Here is a 21228-nt window from a genome sequence, read left to right on the forward strand (position 1 = left end):
TTTCATTTGATACCCATATTGATGGGATTGATAAAACCTAAGTTATCCGCCATTTTGTAGCGGCCGCCATCTTGGATTTCAATTTTTTATAGTATATTGTATTCTGCTTGTTGAGCCCTTTCATTTGATACCCATATTGATGGGATTGATAAAACCTACGTTATTCGCCATTTTGTAGCGGCCGCCATCTTGGATTTCAATTTTTTTATAGTATATTGTATTCTGCTTGTTGAGCCCTTTCATTTGATACTTATGTTGATGGGATTGATAAAACCTAAGTTATCCGCCATTTTGTAGCGGCCGCCATTTTTTATAGTATATTGTATTCTGCTTGTTGAGCCCTTTCATTTGATACCCATATTGATGGGATTGATAAAACCTAAGTTATCCGCCATTTTGGTAGCGGCCGCCATCTTGGATTTCAATTTTTTTATAGTATATTGTATTCTGCTTGTTGAGCCCTTTCATTTGATACCCATATTGATGGGAGTGATAAAACCTACGTTATCCGCCATTTTGTAGCGGCGGTTATCTTGAATTTATAATGATAATGAATAAACATAATTGTATTGTCACCAAAATCCAAAGTGTATACAAAATTTCAGATTAATCGGTTGACAGGAAGAGGGTCAAATTTGAATTACTAAATTTGACCCAAGAATAAATAATAAAACAAACGGGGTGAGCTAAATAAAACCATTTAAAAACATATTAGTTTGGATTTCATAAGTACTCTTTAGTCTTATAAAACTTCTCCCAGGCGGACTCGGCGAAAACAAGAATGTTCCATATCATTGATCTAAATACAGAATGCAGCCATTGATGTGAGAGAAGTATCCCCTTGTCATCTAAAGGAATTTCGTGGGAAATAGTTTTATACCTTATATCACACAGCAGTCAAACTAATGTGAAACAAGTGAATAGTGAAGAGAAATAGTTTTTACCTGATATCACACAGCAGCGAAACAAGTGAATGGTAAAGAAAGAATCCACAATCAGCCAACTTTGGTCAAATTCTTATTTCCGTTTTCAATTTGCATTTCTCACTCAGAACTGTTATCAGACAGAATCTGCACTCAATTATCCAACATTCAATATTCGACATGAAATGTTATTCAACTTTGTCCTACAGTTTGTTTTGCTCAATTTCTTACATTGCTTTTGGGCAAAATGCAGTTTTTATTTGTAGGCCACACAAGCTGCGAGACCGAGAGACAGACTATCTTTACAACCCAAAACTAATACCAACATATGTCATCATTTATTTTCTCCAAACGAATCTTGACAAATGGTTAAGAACTCATAAATCATTCATAACACCCGAAACGAAACTAGGAAAAAACTGTGTGTATCCCTTAGCTTTTGGGAGAGAGCTATGAAAATCAAATAAAATGCAACCAAACGGAAATTCATAGCACAGACATAGACAAGAGCACCTAAGGCAACAGGAAAGAGGCCAAAGACCAATGACAACAATAACAAACACATACACAAAAAAGAAGTGTCATCTACGACATAAAACGGAAGTAGAAATCTCTTGTTGTAAAAGTTAGTGCCACAACTAGGGTTTTGGGTTTTCCCGGTTTTTATCATTCCCTGGAAACGGGAATCAAAAAATCGCAATTCCCGGGAATCCGGGATTTCCCGGGAAATTTGAAAATACGAGAGTGGATCAATATTTTAGTGATTTTTTTATCTTCCCATAGTAATTTATATAAAATACAATATTTTCAAAGAGTTGCGGTCTCAAAAATGGATGACACGTTTGCGCTCTATCGATTAAAAACGAAAAAATATGCAAAAATTCACCATGTTGCCCGGATTTTGGCCATTATTCAAAGCTAATGAAATCGCTCTATGAAAAATGGACCTCCAAAATCGTATGTTTTATTCTTATGCTTAAGATTGTATCAGTCAGCTGTGCCGACTGGGATATTCCCTCAGCCTCGGACCTAAAAAAAAAGAAGCAAACACAGTACTTCTGACGTTTCTAGGAGCTTTTTGAGTTTTTGAGCCAATTTCTTAGGAAGAATGGATTTGCCCCCAAAAAATTGTACCGTTTTAACTAGGGCCGCACACAAAACATGTTGCTGAACCGATATAGTCCATATTCCAACCTGATACATGACTAGATGAAATAATACGATATGCAAAGTTAGGACCAATCAGAAACATCCTGCAAGAGTTATCTTGCCAATTTTCCATTTTAATTGTTGCCGTCGAGGTTTCTTGGAGCTTTTAAGACATTATCACTTTAAGACATTTGTATCGTCGTAAAAGGGGCAGTAAAGACAAATTGCTGAGAAAAAAATCAAATCAATCCAAGAGGAAATCAAAAACTTCACTTTTTCCGATTTTTGTGTGGAACGAAAAATTATGACCGATTCGGTTATTCCCTTCGAGAGTTATCGTGCGCACCAGCCAGCAAACCGGACCCTCTTTAGCCCAATGGCTGAGGGTATAAATATGGGACTTTAAAATAGAAAATATTCTTTCGCGCTTAAATATTACAGAATAAAAATCCGTCGTTATAGACCATGTTTTTGGTGTGCATTAATTTAATATTAGTTGTGATAAATGTAAAAAGATATTTCCCGATTTCCCGGGAAATATGATTTTGTTTCCCGGGAAAATCCCGTAACCAAAAAACCGAGAATTCCCGGGAATTCCCGGTGCGGGATTTCCCTACCCAAAATCCTAGCCACAACAATTACAAAGACAACAAGTAAAAAAGCGTCATACCCTCCACCATAAAATATTCTGAACTAAAATGGAATAATTAGTTGTCATTCCTGTACCCAACATTAAGTGGGTACGTTAAAATGTCAGATAATGTACATAAAATGTTTCATTTGGTAGGCCCTTTTTTATGGTGCCTATATCTAACTATGTATGTTGACAATTTTTGGTGGGCTAGAAATTGGGAGGTACCGTTATATAGGGGTTATAATAAAACATAGACCTATGTTGACATATTTTAATGGGACCCTTTTTAATGTCAAATAACTCCTAATTCGGTTAAAAATTGTAGCTAGAATCGTCAAAATACCGAAAATCGGTACATAACGTGGGAACTTCAAATGTCATTAACAGCTAGTTCGGAGGTATGTGGGCTATACGAAAATATGAACTTAAATGAACAATTTTTGTTGGCTTTTAAATTTCAAATTACAGAAAGTTCGTCCAAAAAATAAAGCTAAGGTACGGAAAATCGGGAGGTTTGTTTTGGGGCTATACCAAAACATGGACCTACGTTCGGTACCGAAAATAGGGAAGTATCGTTATATTGGGGCTATTTTGAAAATTGTTGATGCAGATGTGTGGTGACCACTACAACCTTTAAATGTCAAATTACAGTTAGTTCGGTTAAAAATTTTAGCTAAAATTGCCAATTACTGAAAATTGGGAGGTACCGTTATATGGGAGCTATATGCGAACATGGACCTATGTTGAAAATTTTTTATGGAGAGGTGTTGTGACCACTAAGAACTTCAAATGTCAAATTACTGCTAGTTCGGTTTAATATTGTAGTAAAAATCATCAAATTACTGAGCATCGGGAGGTACTTTTATATGGGAGCTTTATCAATACATCGACGATGTGGTAACCACTAAGAATTTCAAATGTTCAAATTACAGATAATTCGGTTAAAACTTGTAGGTAAAATTCTCAAAATACCGAAAATCCGTTATATGGGAATACCGAAATCCGTTATACCGAGGTACCGTTATATGGGGCTATACCAAAACATGGACCTACGTTCATAATTATTTCGAATATAAGTTTTTTTGGTCACTAAGAACCCTAAATATCAAATTATAGCTAATTCAGTCTAGAAATGTGAATTTAAACGTCAAAATAACTGAAATCGGGCGGTAACGTTATATGGGGGCTATTCCAAAACATGGACTTATGTCCACTAGTTATATAAGTTTATTGATATTTAAGAACCCTAAATGTCAATTTATAGCTAAATCGGTCTGAAGATGTAGCTAAAAGCATCAAAATACCGTAAATCGGGGGATACCGTTATATGGGGGCTATACCAAAACGTGGACCTATGTCCACAACTTTTGTTATATAAGTTTATTGACACTTAAGAACCCTAAATGTCGAGCTATAGCTAAATTGGTCCCCGTAAATCGGGGGGTACCGTTATATGGGGGCTACACCAAAACGTGGATCGATATAGCCCATCATCGAACTTGACCTGCCTGCAAACAAAAGAAGCTTTTTCCAAAAATTTCAGCGTTCTATCTCTATTTTTGTGGATGCTAGAGTGATTACCATAGACGGACGGACGGACGTGCATAGATCGACTCAGAATTTTACCCTGATCAAGAATATCTATACTTTATAGGGTCGCAAATGAGTATTTCAATACGTTACAAACGGAATGACAAACTTAACATACCCTCCATACTATGGTGGAGGGTATAAAAACTGTCAAAATTATTGAAATCATAAACTGAAAGTTTCTACAAAATGAAAGCAAATTATGAAAATTGGGCGAGAAAAGTGTTAGAATTTTTGTAGTCATTAAGATATTAGCAGTTAATTATGAAACCATGCAATTTATTATTTGGGTTTGGAATATTCAGAAGATTGTTATATATTGCAGTCGACGGTAGATGATGTAGGACATTAAAAAGTACCACATCACAACGAGGATTGTGGGAGTGTGCAGCTAAGGAGCACAGAACTGGTAGCACAGAATTGATTTCCGAGGCTATCAAAAGCATTCCTCAGAATGCTCTGACCGTGATTTTGGATCTACCATAAATATTTTGCAACTGGGTTTCGGGAGTCGGGAGCGTATTATGCTTTTCACACTGAGCATGGAACAGTCTTAAACATCACTTTACGTACTTTAGTGATTTTAAGTCAGAAACACTTGTTAGAAAATCTTTCATCTTTAAAATGAGGTCAGATAGTGGGTACAATAAAAACGTGGATCTATATTGACAATTTTCTTCAAGGACGTTCTTTACCCATTAGAAACTAATTCGATTGAATACTGAATATGTGCTAGGTTTTAAAGAACTACCTTAAATAACTACAGAGATTTCAACGGACAATCGGAAATGGCTGCATCGATAGAAAAGTAGATAGCTCTCAAAATTTTATGATTTTGGTTCCACAAGAATCAGAATTTTTTGCATTGGCTCTAACGGGTGAGCCGATCTTTTCTTCAGCATTTGAACAAATTCCATCGATCCAATATACATATAAATTTATTTTATTAACCTAAATATGTTTAAAATCATCATAAGTTTCGTATTTATAACTGGTCTGATTTTGTCGTAGACTCGAAACAACGACCAAGTCATGTCAAATGGAAATGACTTGCTTAGGATCTGAAAATTAATAGAATTTTTGGGGGTCACGCTTTTATAAAATTCACAAATGTTAGCATCTTTGGCAACTAACATTTTGATGAGTATATATTCTCCATCCAACAGCAATGCCCACAATATAATTTCGATTAAGAAATCGTTTTTCATTTCAGTAATTTAATTTATTTTAATTTAGGTCTCATCATTCTATAGCCACGGTGCTCTTGAACCAACTTTAAATTAAAGGAGCTTACACCTGGAAAGTTTTTGCGTATTCTGAAACTAAAATGTTCATAGATGAGAAAAACAAAAAAAAAATCGCCGGATCGATTTTGAAATAAATCTCGACCAAAGTACAATTTTTTTGGGGTTTTTTAGATTTTTACGATTTTGCTGGGAAACCTATTTAAATGGAATTAAAGAAAATGCTGTAGCAAAGAAAATTCTCTTCAATATTGTCCTTTATAATATTTTCGTAGGTTTTACCATTTTTATGATATAGAAGTTCAAATTGGGACAATTCATTGACTCTATCGCCTCCTTATAAATAGACATCGGATTTTAGCATGTTTTTTATTTCTTATCCGATTGGACTCAAATTTTGGATCTAGGCGTTTTGAGGGTCAAATTTTCGATATTTGGGGTCATATCAAAAATATGCAAAAAATATGCAAAAAATATGCAAAATATATGCAAAAAATATGCAAAATATATGCAAAAAATATGCAAAATATGCAAAAAATATGCTAAATATGCAAGTGTTTTTTTGACAAAAATCGACAATTAAATTTGGAAAATCATCAAAAAAGCACTCTAAATTAAGTTTTTTGACGCTTAACATAGTTTTTTGCAGATTATTATGTTATTGAGTCTCTCCAGATATTCCGCCACAGAAATAAATCTAGACTAACAAGACTTAAATCAGTTTTCACAAGGTGAGAAAATGTCAAATAACCCAGCATTCCTATTACAACATAATTTGCTTCCTATACAAATGTAGATAGATAATGGAACAAAAACTCAATCAGAAATGTCAAAATCAACATGTCCAAATATGGCGATAGTTTCTAATCGGCCAAAATAGTCTAGCAGAAAAACAAAGGAGCTAGAGTTATTTTTGTTTAGATAAAAGCGCAATTCTTTCTAGTTTTTGGAAAAAGGGTTCGCTTTTTAGCGCAAAATGGGAAAAAGTACTAAAGTACCATTTACGATTCCAGGTTCTGGAATATAACTATAATTAGAAGTATACGTTTTGAATATCCATATATTAGATTTGAATATATTTTATAGTGTTTAGTCCTATATTTGTGGTCAAAAACTTCTTTGGAAAAATGTTCTAACTGCCGATTTAGTATTGAGACATGGTTTTAGTTTAATGCACTAAAAATACTTAATTTTATATGTATATTGTAAGCATACAACCGCTTAATGCAGAATTGGGAAATGTTCACTCCTCGGCGAAAAGTAATGCATTATTTTTAGATTCACTTTTGGCAGTTTTGTTGAGATGTGTATTATTTTATTGTTGTAAAATAATTTCAGCTAAATCTCGGGTTTTGTTGTTTTCAAATTTTTAAAAACAACATGTTTTATTTAATGTTGTATGTAGTTAAAATTGATGCCTCACACACACAGAAAACCCACACAATAGCGTGGTAGTGGTAAAATAAGTCAAACCCTTGGAATTATCTTTAACATGGCAAAACCACTCACATATTTCTGCTAGAAAAGCATTTGGAATGCTAAAAAAATATAGTTCTTTCATTCCTGCTACAGGAAAACAATTTTGATTACACAGTCGAAAAGAAAATATACAATTAATTAACTTATACCTGAGCGAGTACTCGATAATTTGAACTATTTATTACAAATGTTTCGAATTTGGACAGTTGTTTAATGGAGGAGTTGCTGTAAAAATAGTTTCAGCAACATTTAGAAAAAATTATCGAGTAAAAGGATATAACACCTTTTATAACACATTGGTCTTGTTGTCTAGGATATAAATAAATATATTAAGAAAAATATTCACCGCAATATTGTCATTAAAGTTGCCAAATGCACTATACACCTAAAAGGCATTGCATTCAGTTTTCTTCAAAACGAATTTTGGTCCAATCAGAATTTTCGTATCTTTATTAATAAAAAATATGCAAATATGCAAAATCCGATGTCTACTTATAAAACAATGTCATATGAAAAATCCAAAAACAAAAAAAAAAAGAAAAAAAAAAAACGCTGGAGGGTTTTTAAATAAATTGCGGCCAAAGTTCACATTTTTAGGTTAATTTTAGGTTTTCGCAATTTTGCTTACAAATCGCAAGTCTTATGGAAATGGGATTAGAGAAAATGTTGTAGCTGTGAAAATTCTTTACAAGATTGACCTTTATGACTTTTTCCTAGGTTTTACCATTTTTGTGATATAGAAGTTCAGTAGTGCGATTCTGTGACTTTTTATACCCTCAGCCTTTAGACTAAAGAGGGTATTTACACTTTGATACGACCAAAAATGTGCCTCATCGAAATAATGGTTTTAGACCCCAAGTATGTTTGTACGATATCCGTTTCAGACAATTTCGAGTAGATCTAGCAATGTCCGTCCGTCTGTCTGTCCGTCTGTCTGTCTGGCTGGGTGGTGCGCACGATAACTTTCGAACGGATGAATAGATTCGGTTCAAATTTAGGGTAACGAAATATTTTGTCCAGATTTGATTTAAGTTCGAAGATGGGCCATATAGGTCCACTCCTTCAGTTTAGTGACACCTCACGAATCGTTATGAAATTTTTTGTAACAGGATATCCCTGCGGTCCATAGTTCCCGAGATAATGGCGCATAACCTCAAAAAAACGCTGCACCATGTCGCGAGTTCAAATAAACGGTGGCCAAATATAAAAGGAGTTGGCGTTGGCAGATGAATTTTGGTATAAATACTTATAGTTCACTGACAATGTCGAGAGCAAAAAAATGGGAAGGTCGGTCCACGTTTTGGGATAGTCCCCCTTCAACGGTACTTCTTAATGTTTCGATATTTTGAATATTTTAGCTAAACTTATCAACCAAATTGGTTGAATTTCGAGATGCGGGATTTTCACTTTACAAAAAACTTTTCCGATAAAAATTATGGACATATGTCCACGTTTTGATATAGACCCCATATAACGGTACCTCCCGATTTTCGGAATTTTGAAGATTTTACATGTGTTTCACGCCCAAATACGCCGAAATTTTGCATTGAGGGTTCCCAATGGACCAACAAACTTTTCTGATAAAAGTTATGTACATAGGTCCACGTTTTGATATAGCTCCAATAGAACGGTATCGCGCGATTTTCAAGGTCTTATCCACATTAAACAACCATTTATGCTAACGAGGGTATATACACTTTCATACGGGCAAAATGTGCCTCATCGAAATAATGGTTTTAGACCCCAAGTATGTTTGGACGAAATGTGTTTCAGACAATTTGAAGTCGATTGAGCAATGTCCGTCCGTCTGTCTGTCTGGCTGGAGCGCACGATAACTCTCGAACGGATGAACCGATTCGGTTCAAATTTTGCCTTTCGTAATATTTTGTCCAAACTTGGTTTAAGTTCGAAGATGGGCTATATCGGTCCACTCCTTCCGGTACCTCCCCCACAAAAGTTCGAAAATGTTTGGAAAGTTTGTTCGCACGATAACTCTTGAAGGGAGTAACCGATTTGGTCCATACTTTGCCCATCCTGAAATGTGTACAAGACTTAGATAAGGTTTCAATATGGGCTCAATCGGTCTACTCCTTCGGGTACCTCCCACACAAAATTTCGGAAAAGTTCAGTTTAGAGCCATCTCTCGAATCGCTTTGATTTTCGTTTTAGCAACTTGTATTCACTGCCCCCCATACGACGGTACAAGTTTCATCAGGGGCAAGTCCATACTTCCTGAGAAAATGGCCTGAAATTTGCAAAAAGCTCCTATGACACCGTGTGAGGTGGTTGGAGCGCAAGATAACTCTCGAACGGATCTGCCGATTCGGTCCAAAATTTGGCCTTAGTAATATTTTGTCCAAACATAGTTTAAGTTCGAAGATAAGCCATATCGGTCCACTCCTTTAGGTACTTCACCCACAAAAGTTCAAAAATGTTCGGAAAAATTTTTCGTACGGTAACTCTTGAAGGGAGTGGCTGAATTGGGCCATACTTTACACACCCTAATATATCTTCCAGATATAGATCAGGTTCAAATATGGACTATATTTGTTCACTCCGTCCGGTACATCTCACACAAAATTTCGGATAAGTTCACTTTAAGACCTGTTCTCGACTCACTTTGATTTTTGTTGAAGCAACTTGCATTCGCTGCCTCAATTACGATGGTAAATGTTTTTTCAGGGGCAAGTCCATACTTCTTGTGCAAACAGCCCGAAGAGTGTAAAAACCCCCTATGGCACCATATGTTGTGGCTGTAGATCCACTTCCATAACGGTCAATGTCGATCCATGCCTTTTAGTATCTCCTGCGCAAAACTTTTGATCTTTAATCCTAATCAACATTTTTGTCGGTTCAAACGTCCAATATTTTTAAAATCCCCTAAATACATATTTTTTTTTTTTGAATAGATTGTTTTAATACATACAGGCTGAGGGTATATCTCTGTCGGCAAAGCCGACTGACCCTTTTATACTTGTTATATAGCCCACATAGGATGGTACCGCACGATTGTGGTTATTTGGAAGATTATAACCGCATTATCGAACTCAAATGGCTGAAAATTTGCATTTAGTCTTCATTGGGATATAAAATATTCCAACAGTGAATTGTCATGTTTAAAAAAAACATGTATTAAACAGTTTATTTTGAGACGCATCACCGCATTAATTTTTCTACATCCACCCATGTCGTGGGATCCGTAGGACGGACTTTTTCATTTTGTAATTTCGTATCCGTTATGTCGTGTTCAATTTCAAGTGATACGGGATCTTATTTAACAATATGTTTCCCATAATCGTAGTTTTATTTGAACAAAACATAAAAAAGCTTTCATCCCGAATTGGCTCATTTCCTAAAAATTTATATGAAATCAAAAGTCGCAGGTAAAAACTTCAGATGTTATTCTAGACAAGGTACATAATAAATAAAAAGAAAAATTAAAGCTAAACTCTACCAATTTCCATACTAAACCTCTATTTTAAGTGAAGAAATTAAAAAGATGGGCCTTACATTTGTTTACGCCGAAACATCTAATTTAAAATAACTTATGGGTTAAAAAACTTTTTAAATTATTTAAATACCATTATCGTATATCAAAAATACTAAAGATTACGCAATAATATATTCACAGAATCCACACGTCTATCGCAATTTTACTGCTAAAAAAGGTCATCGTTGACGTTGTAACAATTTCAATTTTAAATGTACCGTTATTCCGTTCTGACTAACTATTCCTGATTATTATATATGCCTTTAATTGCAGTCGACACTCTAGTTCAATACTGTACTAACGTTTCATAGTTTTTTTCAAGTCCATTTTTTGATTTTCTGCACTCTACATCAGTATTTGTTCCCATTGTGCGGTGAGCGTCGAACACACTACTCTCGAATTTGTAGTCGGACACACACGCTCTCTGCAACCGTACTTATTTCTTAGTAAGGAGTAAAATAAGTAGTTTTTTCTTGTAAAATTTTTAAAAAATAACCCATTATTTTTCAAATTCTGGTAATGTAGAAGGTAGCTTGTTTACAATGCTTTGTAATGGGTTACATAATGATTAACGGAAACAAATTTTGATTTCGCTTTGGAGCACTGTTGGCGTTTTTATTTGTGATGGCAGCTTCTATACTCTTCCAAAATAGTCAGATTTAAACTTAATGAGACTTTTTTTGTTTTTAATAATCTCTTTAACAAAATTGTTTATACCCAAGTATCAATGGTTCGCTCGAATAAAGAACACGTTTTAGTGACGGAGAAAAAAAGAATATCTCAATAAAGAAATGTATAATCCCAATTCCAATGAATTGTTGGATATACGACTAATATAAAACCAACTATGTTGAAAAGGTCTAATAATTATGGTGATAATGGGGGTTACCAATAATTGGGGATTTAAATAAATATTATGCATAACGGTGCTTTTAAATATAAGGCATTTTGGATTTTTAGTTATTTTGGTATGAGGGTCTCAAAAAAACATTCTGGCCTAGGCAACACGCAGTGTCGCCAGGTGTCATTTAAATTTTTTTGGAAATTTTGACAGTGTTTAGTCTAAGCGTACTCAGGACAGTTCCACATACGACCATATGTTGAGTTGTATACAGTGACTTGAAAAAATCACTTTGCAAAAAAATGGAATTTACTTGTGAACATTTTCGTCCGATAATTTTTCACAAATTCCGACGTGAATAATCAGGACAAGAGTGCATCGATCAAATTAAATGTTTGTGGGTCGATAAAGGACCATCCTATAGCACTATGAAAAACTGGTTTAATGAATTCAATCGTGGCCGACACTCGCCAAAAAACGAAGTTCGTGCGGGTCGGCCGACACTCGCCAAAAAACGAAGTTAGTGAGGGTCGTCCAAAAACGGGCGTTTTGCCAGAAAAAATTAAGCCGTGTGTGAACGGATAATAAAAGAACGCAGTGCTATATACCGTGAAATAGAGGCATCCTTGGGCACTTATTCCACCAACTAACATTTGATATTGCATGAACACTTGGCGGCAAAAATGGGGATTTTTACGTTGGATCCCCTGCCGATCGGTGCATGATATTTCGAAACGAGTAAGAACGGCGTTAAGTTCGGCCGGGCCGAACTTGTTATACCCTCCACCACAAGTTGTATTGAAGTAAAATGGAATAGTTTCCTTTCGTGTATGAAGAAGACTTAATACTAAATTTCATCAATTTCGGTAAAACAATATGAGGCACCGTTCTATGGGGGCTATTTCAAAACGTCGATCTATACCGACAAATTTCTAACAGAAAGTTTTTAGACTCAAAGTATACTAAATACCAAATTTCCTATATTTCGGTAAGAGAAAGTGGCTAAAACTTAAAAAATACCGAAAATCAAGAAGTACGCTTCTATGGTTATATAGGAAGACGTGGACCTATACTGATAATACTCTTCTGGAATATTTTATAACTCTTGGAAGACTAAATAACGAATTTCAGCCATTTCGGTGGGATATTGACGTCACAATCTTCAGTATTACGAAAATCCGGAGGTACCGTTCTAAGGGGGCTATATCCAAACGTGGACCTATACCGACGAATTTTAGTCGGAAATGGGCAATGTGAAAGCGTGGACCTGTACAGACAAATTTCTGGCGAACAGTTTTATATCGCATTGAAGACTAAATACCAAATTTCAGCCATTTTGGTGGAATATTGAAGCCACAACCTTCAAAACACGGAAAATCGGGAGGTACCTTTCCATGGGCCTATATTAAGGCGTGGACCTATACCAAAAAATGTAAAGGGGAAGTTTGAGTACCCCCAACGAAGTCTAAATACCAAATTTCAGCAATTTCGGTGGAACATTGAGGCCACAAGGTTCAAAATACCGAACATCGGGAGGTACCGTTCTATGAAGGCATGGTCCGATACCGACAAAGTTCTGGGAGAAAGTTTTGTACCACCAACGTAGACTAAGTACCAAATTTCAGCCATTTCGGTGTGATAATGAAGCTAAAACCTTCAAAATACCGAAAATCGGGAGGTACTGTTCTATGGGGGCTATATGAAGGCGTGGACCGATACCGACAAAACTCTGGGGGAAAGTTTTATACCCCTAAAGAAGACTACGTACCAAATTTCAGCCATTTTGGTAGGATAATGAAGCTAAAACCTTAAAAATACCGAAAATCGGGAGGTACTGTTCTATGGGGGCTATATCAAAACGTGGACCGATATATCCCATTTTCAATACCAACCATCCTGCAAGTAATAAAAACTTCTGTACCAAATATTGACTCTCTATCTTTAAAATTGCGAGCTGTATCTTGATTTCAACAGACAGACGGACATGGTTAAATCGACATAGAATTTCATGCTGATCAATAATATATGTATGTACTTTATAGGGTCTCCGATGAATATTTCGATGTGTTACAAACGGAACGACATATTTAATTATACCCCCCATATGGTGGAGGGTGTAAATACGATCGCGGCACTTCAGCAGACGTTTATAAGACGGATCCAGGTAACGAATCATGGAACCATGCGTATGAACCCGAAAAATAGCAGCAAGAGCCAGTAGATACTGTAACAAGTAAAAAGTCGTTAAGTTCGGCCGGGCCGAATGGAATAACTAAGGTCCTTTCACAATTTTAGGTGGAACAACTTTTCGACAATGGATAAACTCCTACTGCCTCCCACTATTGCTTAAATTACACTGTGAACACAAATGTTGGGCAGTGATAATTCCTTGTGGAGATGAAAGTCTTTGGTGTGTGTATATTAAAAACCCCGAAGGAGAGATGCGCCGTGAGTCGAACTGCCGCGTTATGGACGTTAGAGACCCTGTAAGCCATCATGAATTAGCATTATATCTTTGTTTGTTGTTTTTGTAGATCACTAAAGCAACAGTGAACAAAGATATAACGCTAATTCCTGATGGCTCACAGGGTCTCTAACAAAAATTTAATCACGCCATAACGCGGAAGTTCGACTCACGGCGGATCTGTCCTTCGGGGTTCATCATATACTCACCAAGGCCTTTCATTCCCAAGAGGAATTTTCCGTGCTCCAGCCTTTCACCTCCATTTTGTTGCACAGTGTTATCTAATCTAATCTAAAAAAATATGTTCAGCTAGGCTAAAGGTACCACCTACGGGGCTATATCAAAGAGTCATCCTATCTTTAAATTTTTTTGGAGGAAAAGGTTTATAGCTGCAGGGAACTTCAAGAGTCAAATTGAGGGTAGTTTCATCAAAATAATGTAGACCCTCAAAAATGGACCCATGTTAACGAATTTTAGTGAAGAAATTTCGTGACCACTGAAAATTCCCGAAAATCGGGAGGTACAGTTATATGGGAGGATATAGCAAAACATGGACGTATGTATATTGACGATTATTTTTGAATAGACAAAATTGTAGCTAAAATTCCCAAAATACCGATCATTACAGCTAGTTCGGTTAAAAATTGCAGCTAAAATTCTCAAAATATCGAAAATCGGGAAATACCGTTATATGGGGGTTATACCAAAACATGGACCTATGTTGACGATGTTTCGTTGAAGATGTTTATGACCACTGAGAACTTCAAATGTCAAATTACAGCTATTTCGGTTAAAAACTGTAGCTAAAATTCTCAAAATACCGAAAATCGGAAGGTACCGATATATGGGGGCTATACCAAAACATGGACCTATGTTGACGATGTTTCGTGGAGATATTTCTTGACCACTGAGAACCTTAAATGTCAAATTACAGCTAGTTCGGTCAAAAATTGTAACTAAAATGCTCAAATACCGAAAATCGGGAGGTACCGTTATATGGGGGCTATACCAAAACATGGACCTATGTTGACGATGTTTGGCGGATATGTTTCATGACCACTGAGAACCTAAAATGTCAAATTGCAGATAGTTCGGTTACAAATTGTGGCTAAAATTCTCAAAATACCGAAAATCGGGAGGTAACGTTATATGGGGGCTATACCAAAACATGGACCTTTGTTGACGATGTTTCGTGGAGATATTTCGTGACCACTGAGAACCTCAAATGTCAAATTGCAGATTGTTCGGTTAAAAATTGTGGCTAAAATTCTCAAAATACCGAAAATCGGGAGGTACCGTTATATGGGGGCTATACCAAAACATGAACCTATGTTGACGATGTTTGGTGGAGATATTTCATGACCACTGAGAACCTCAAATGCCAAATTGCAGATAGTTCAGTTATAAATTGTGGCTAAAATTCTCAAAATACCGAAAATCGGGAGGTACCGTTATATGGGGGCTATACCAAAACATGAACCTATGTTGACGATGTTTGGTGGAGATATTTCGTGACCACTGAGAACCTCAAATGTCAAATTGCAGATATTTCGGTTACAAATTGTGGTTAAAATTCTCAAAATACCGAAAATCGGGAGGTACCGTTATATGGGGGCTATACCAAAACATGGACCTATGTTGACGATGCTTGGTGGAGATGTTTCATGACCACTGAGAACCTCAAATAGCAAATTACAGCTACTTCGGTTAAAAATTGTAGCTAAAATTCTCAAAATACCGAAAATCGGGAGGTACCGTTATATGGGGGCTATACCAAAACATGGACCTATGTTGACGATGTTTCGTGGAGATATTTCATGACGACTGAGAACCTCAAATGTCAAATTACAGATAGTTCGGTTAAACATTGTGGCTAAAATTCTCAAAATACCGAAAATCGGGAGGTACCGTTATATGGGGACTATACCAAAACATGGACCTTTGATGACGATGTTTCGTGGAGATATTTCATGACCACTGAGAACCTCAAATGTCAAATTGCAGATTGTTCGGTTAAAAATTGTGGCTAAAATTCTCAAAATACCGAAAATCGGGAGGTACCGTTATATGGGGGCTACACCAAAACATGAACCTATGTTGACGATGTTTGGTGGAGATATTTCATGACCACTGAGAACCTCAAATGTCAAATTGCAGATAGTTCAGTTATAAATTGTGGCTAAAATTCTCAAAATACCGAAAATCGGGAGGTACCGTTATATGGGGGCTATACCAAAACATGAACCTATGTTGACGATGTTTGGTGGAGATATTTCATGACCACTGAGAACCTCAAATGTCAAATTGCAGATATTTCGGTTACAAATTGTGGTTAAAATTCTCAAAATACCGAAAATCGGGAGGTACCGTTATATGGGGGCTATACCAAAACATGGACCTATGTTGACGATGCTTGGGGGAGATGTTTCATGACCACTGAGAACCTCAAATGGCAAATTACAGCTACTTCGGTTAAAAATTGTAGCTAAAATTCTCAAAATACCGAAAATCGGGAGGTACCGTTATATGGGGTCTATACCAAAACATGGACCTTTGTTGACGATGTTTCGTGGAGATATTTCGTGACCACTGAGAACCTCAAATGTCAAATTGCAGATTGTTCGGTTAAAAATTGTGGCTAAAATTCTCAAAATACCGAAAATCGGGAGGTACCGTTATATGGGGGCTATACCAAAACATGAACCTATGTTGACGATGTTTGGTGGAGATATTTCATGACCACTGAGAACCTCAAATGTCAAATTGCAGATATTTCGGTTACAAATTGTGGTTAAAATTCTCAAAATACCGAAAATCGGGAGGTACCGTTATATGGGGGCTATACCAAAACATGGACCTATGTTGACGATGCTTGGTGGAGATGTTTCATGACCACTGAGAACCTCAAATAGCAAATTACAGCTACTTCGGTTAAAAATTGTAGCTAAAATTCTCAAAATACCGAAAATCGGGAGGTACCGTTATATGGGGGCTATACCAAAACATGGACCTATGCCCATATCCTTTGGGATATAAGTTTGTTGATCACTAGGAACCCTAAGTGCCAAATTATAGCTAATTCGGTCTGCAAATGTGGCGAAGAACGTCAAAATACCTACGTAAAATAATTATATGTGCAAACTAATATTGTTATATTTATCGTCGAAAACAAAATATATTTCCAATATTATTTTTACATTGCAGTTAGTGCTTACGATTGCTTTTAAAATATAAAAGAAAATTGCGCTCTTATTAATTTCATATTAGAGAAAAATAATTTATAAACAATTTGTCATAGAAAATAATTATATGTGCAATAACGAAATTGTTTAGAAAATTCATAATAATGAACAAAATTGTTGTACATATAACATGATAGTGTATTGTCCTTGTGGATTAGGACTTGTTGTAGCCTTCGTCTCATAGAACCGACTAGGTTTCTTAAGGTGTTAGTGGTGATATACTCCCATTCCGCCAATAATGCACATTTCAATTATTTCAGCGTCGTGCACTCCTTTGACATCGCGAAAACTTTGGCGGATAGTATGCCCCGAAGGTCTTCAATGGGTTTGTGGCCATGAGTTATAGCTGGCCACTCCAATAACCGTACATTTCGTGGCTTTAAAAACTCATTTGTAGGTCCAAAAGGGTGATTCGGGGCAATATCCTGCTGGAAAGTCCAATTTTATCCGTACAGTTCTCCAGCAAAATCTATTAAGTTGTTCTCTAACAACTAAATTTATGTTTCGGCACTCATTTTTGTCGGAACAAACCTTAAAGTAGACTTTCGTCGATGTTAAATGTTCCCTTTATGACATGACAGACGCGAATGTTTTATAATTCTCATATAATTATTTTTTATTGGTTTGTAAATTAAAATCGAATGTCTCAACTAACGGGATTACAAATTAAATCCAATTACGGTATTACCACTAAGCAAAAAGTGAGAGGACATAAGCAAGATTTAGAAAAAAATTGAAATTGAATACCCTTAGAATTTATTTGAGAATTGGGAAGTTTTCAAGGAGTATCTCTTATGGTATGCGCTGCATTCAGAGCTGGACGACAGTCTACTTTATATTTTGTTCCGTTAAAAATGAGTGCCGAAACATAAATTTAGTTGTTAGAGAACAACTTAATAGATTTTGCTGGAGAACTGTACGGATAAAATTGGACATTCCAGCAGGATATTGCCCCGAATCACCCTTTTGGACCTACAAATGAGTTTTTAAAGCCACGAAATGTACGGTTATTGGAGTGGCCAGCTATAACTCATGGCCACAAACCCATTGAAGACCTTCGGGGCATACTATCCGAAAAAGTTTTCGCGAAGTCAAAGCAGTGCACGATGCTGAAAGAATTGAAATTTACACTATTGTCGGAATGGGAGTATATCACCATTAACACCTTAAGAAACCTAGTCGGTTCTATGAGACGAAGGCTACAACAAGTCCTAATCGACAAGGACAATACAATATCATGTTAAATGTACAACAATTTCGTTCATTATTTTGAATTTTTTAAAAATTTTCGTTATTGCACATATAATTATTTTCTATGACAAATTGTTTATAAATTATTTTTCTCTAATATGAAATTAATAAGAGCGCAATTTTCTTTTATATTTTAAAAGCAATCGTAAGAACTAACTACAATGTAAAAATAATATTGGAAATATATTTTGTTTTCGACGATAAATATCACAATATTAGTTTGCACATATAATTATTTTACGTAGGTACCTCAAATCCGGAGGTACCGTTATACGGAGGCTATACCAAAGAGTGGACCGATATAGCCCATCTTCGAACTTGACCTGCCTATGGAAAAAGACCCTCGGGTGCAAAATTTCAGCACTCTATCTTAATTATTACGGACGCTAGAGTGATTACAACAGACGGACAGACAGACGGACATGGCTAGATCGTCTTAGAATTTTATCCTGATCAAGAATACTATATCTACTTTATAGGGTCGCAAATGATTATTTCGATGTGTTACAAACGGAATGACAAACTTAATATACCCTCCATACTATGGTGGAGGGTATAAAAATGGTCAAAACCAATGTGTCTCAATAAAGGCACTGTAAACAACCCCACACAAGGTCTTATGTCAAACTGTCCAGAGTAATATTAGGTTAAAAACTGCAAACTTTCAAAAAAAAAAAAAAAAAAAAAAAATTCAAATGACGCCTGGCTAGGAGTGTTGCCTAGGTCAGAAGGTTTTTAGTGACCCTCGTATCAAGATAAAAATTTCAAATAATTTTAACACTGTATGGTCTTAACAATTGATATAATTCACTATACGATTCATCTATTAACGTCCTAATTTTTTCAGATATTTATTCCACCTCTTTTAATTCCACTACATCCGTCCAGACCATACTTGGCCGGGAAACGTCTATGTTGTTTAAATTTTAATTCATAACACGCAAAAACCAACTTCAAACTTTCCATTAAATTTTTTATCAATCAGTTTTAATTTTTTCTATTCTGCTGAAAAAATGCGAAAACTAACAGAAAAACAAACAACACAGACAGCTTGCCAGTCATCCAGTAAAGTTTATGACCATAATTTAAAAAATACCAGCCATATTAGAGCAGCAGCAGTAAAAGCAGGCGAAAAAGATGGTTATGGCAATGATGATGTTGACGATAACAATGATGAACACTGATGATTGTTTTCCTTTTTGGCCAAATGCTTACACTCTTTTTCTGCTTTCAAACACTTTTTCCAACGCTTAACACAATCTATCGTAGTAATATTGGGTGTGCGTGTTTTGTAGAGCTTTAGTTGTTGTTGTTTTTTTTTCTTCGTTCGACTTGATTTTAACACAACACTTTGATTCCGTTTATATTTGGTTGGTTAATTGCTTAGGATGTTGTCCAATTACATGTGCATTTGTTGTTGTTTTTAGACTACTTTGATGTTGTTGTTAATTTTCTTTCGTTTAAGAAAACTCAAGAAATCTACAAATGCATGCGATCACGTATAACTTTCGCTGCTAAAATTCAGTAGAAGATATGATGGATTTTAACAAGAGGCTTTAGTCAATCATTCGTAGCAGGAGGCATCAAAAATACTCTTATTGGCTGATTAAACGATGAGAAGGAATTATCCCAAGCGATATTTGATACAGTGAAAAATTAAAAATATTTTCTTTCACATTATAAAACAATTTTTATTATTTCTTCTGCATATCTTTCTATGCTTAAAAATCACTTTTAAACTCGCAACGTATTATTTTCAGTTAAATTAATTTATTTTTTATTTCATTAAATTTTTTCATTATTTTTTTTACTTTATTTTTTTATTTTTGTTTAGTCAACATTTTTTGCAAAATATTTTAAAATCTTGCCAAATATTATTTGTGTACTATTTTTTGTTAAAAACGCCTTCAAAATATTTATTTCAATTTTTCATATTTTTCTTTACATAGCTGGATGTTTTATATTGCAAACCTTTATTTTTTCATCAACGAAAATTTATTCCACTTCACGCCAATTATTATTTCCACTTGTTATTTTTGTTTTCAATATATTTCTTCCACTTTTTCTTTATATTTCTAGATATCACTTAAAATCTTGGCAAATATTATTTATTTATTTTTTGTTGTTAAAAACGCCTTTAAAATATTTATTTCAGTTTTTCATATTTTTCTTCACATTTCTAGATGTTTTATATTGCAACACTTTATTTTGTTTTTTTGTACCAACGTAAAATTCTTTCACTTCACTCCCGTAAAACCGTTCAAAAAGCACAAAACTTATTTAACCGCTTCAAACTTATTTACACATCAAGCGCCAAATTGCAACTAAATTGTACAAATTAACGGCTTTACAGCATCTAAAGTCTTTGGTGTTGCAGCCAACGTTGCAACGTTTGATACAACACAACGGACATATTCAGCAAACGAACATTGACTAACGTTGTTTCAGGTGATGCCCCAACAAAACATAACAACGACAGCATGCCACAACATTTTCTCATACTGCTGCTTCAATGTTGTTGAAGCAATTTTCGTTGTAACATTTTCCATTTTCCCGCAATGAAGTTCGCATAAAACTCATGCACCTGTCTGGTTTGCTTTATGCCATGCCAAGTTGTCTGCTACTAACAGAGCTTTTATTAGTGTTAACTGTTGCTAACATCTCACAAAAATCCTGTTAGTGGGTTTTTTTTTATTTGTAAGATGTAGCAGTAGAAAAGTTATCGTCCCAGCAAAATGTTTGTAGCCAAAGAAGTAGATGAATCATGAGTTCAAGTGATTTCGGACTACATCTTTTTATGTGAAAGAAGTCATGATTTTTACAAGGGCGTGGTGCTGCGAGGATACAGACATAGTCTTAATAGTTTTTGGCATTTTAAAATGAGTTGAACGTTGAACAGACACACTCAGTGAGTTAATTCC

At 35.4% G+C, this 21228-nt stretch overlaps 1 protein-coding gene across 1 annotated transcript in view; it reads right to left on the bottom strand.

Moving 5' to 3' along the window:
• LOC141396600 (uncharacterized) overlaps positions 1–20633 on the bottom strand; it is a 428433-nt gene extending 407800 nt beyond the window's left edge. The window contains exon 1 of the mRNA XM_073972176.1: positions 19523–20633. The gene's annotated coding sequence lies outside the window, so the exon portion shown is untranslated. The remainder of the gene's footprint in view (positions 1–19522) is intronic.
• Positions 20634–21228: the final 595 nt, after the last annotated feature.

The sequence above is a fragment of the Musca autumnalis genome, unplaced genomic scaffold (genome assembly GCF_047663935.1).
Source record: "Musca autumnalis isolate F117 unplaced genomic scaffold, ASM4766393v1 scaffold_3, whole genome shotgun sequence".
NCBI classification, from domain to species: Eukaryota; Metazoa; Arthropoda; class Insecta; order Diptera; family Muscidae; genus Musca; species Musca autumnalis.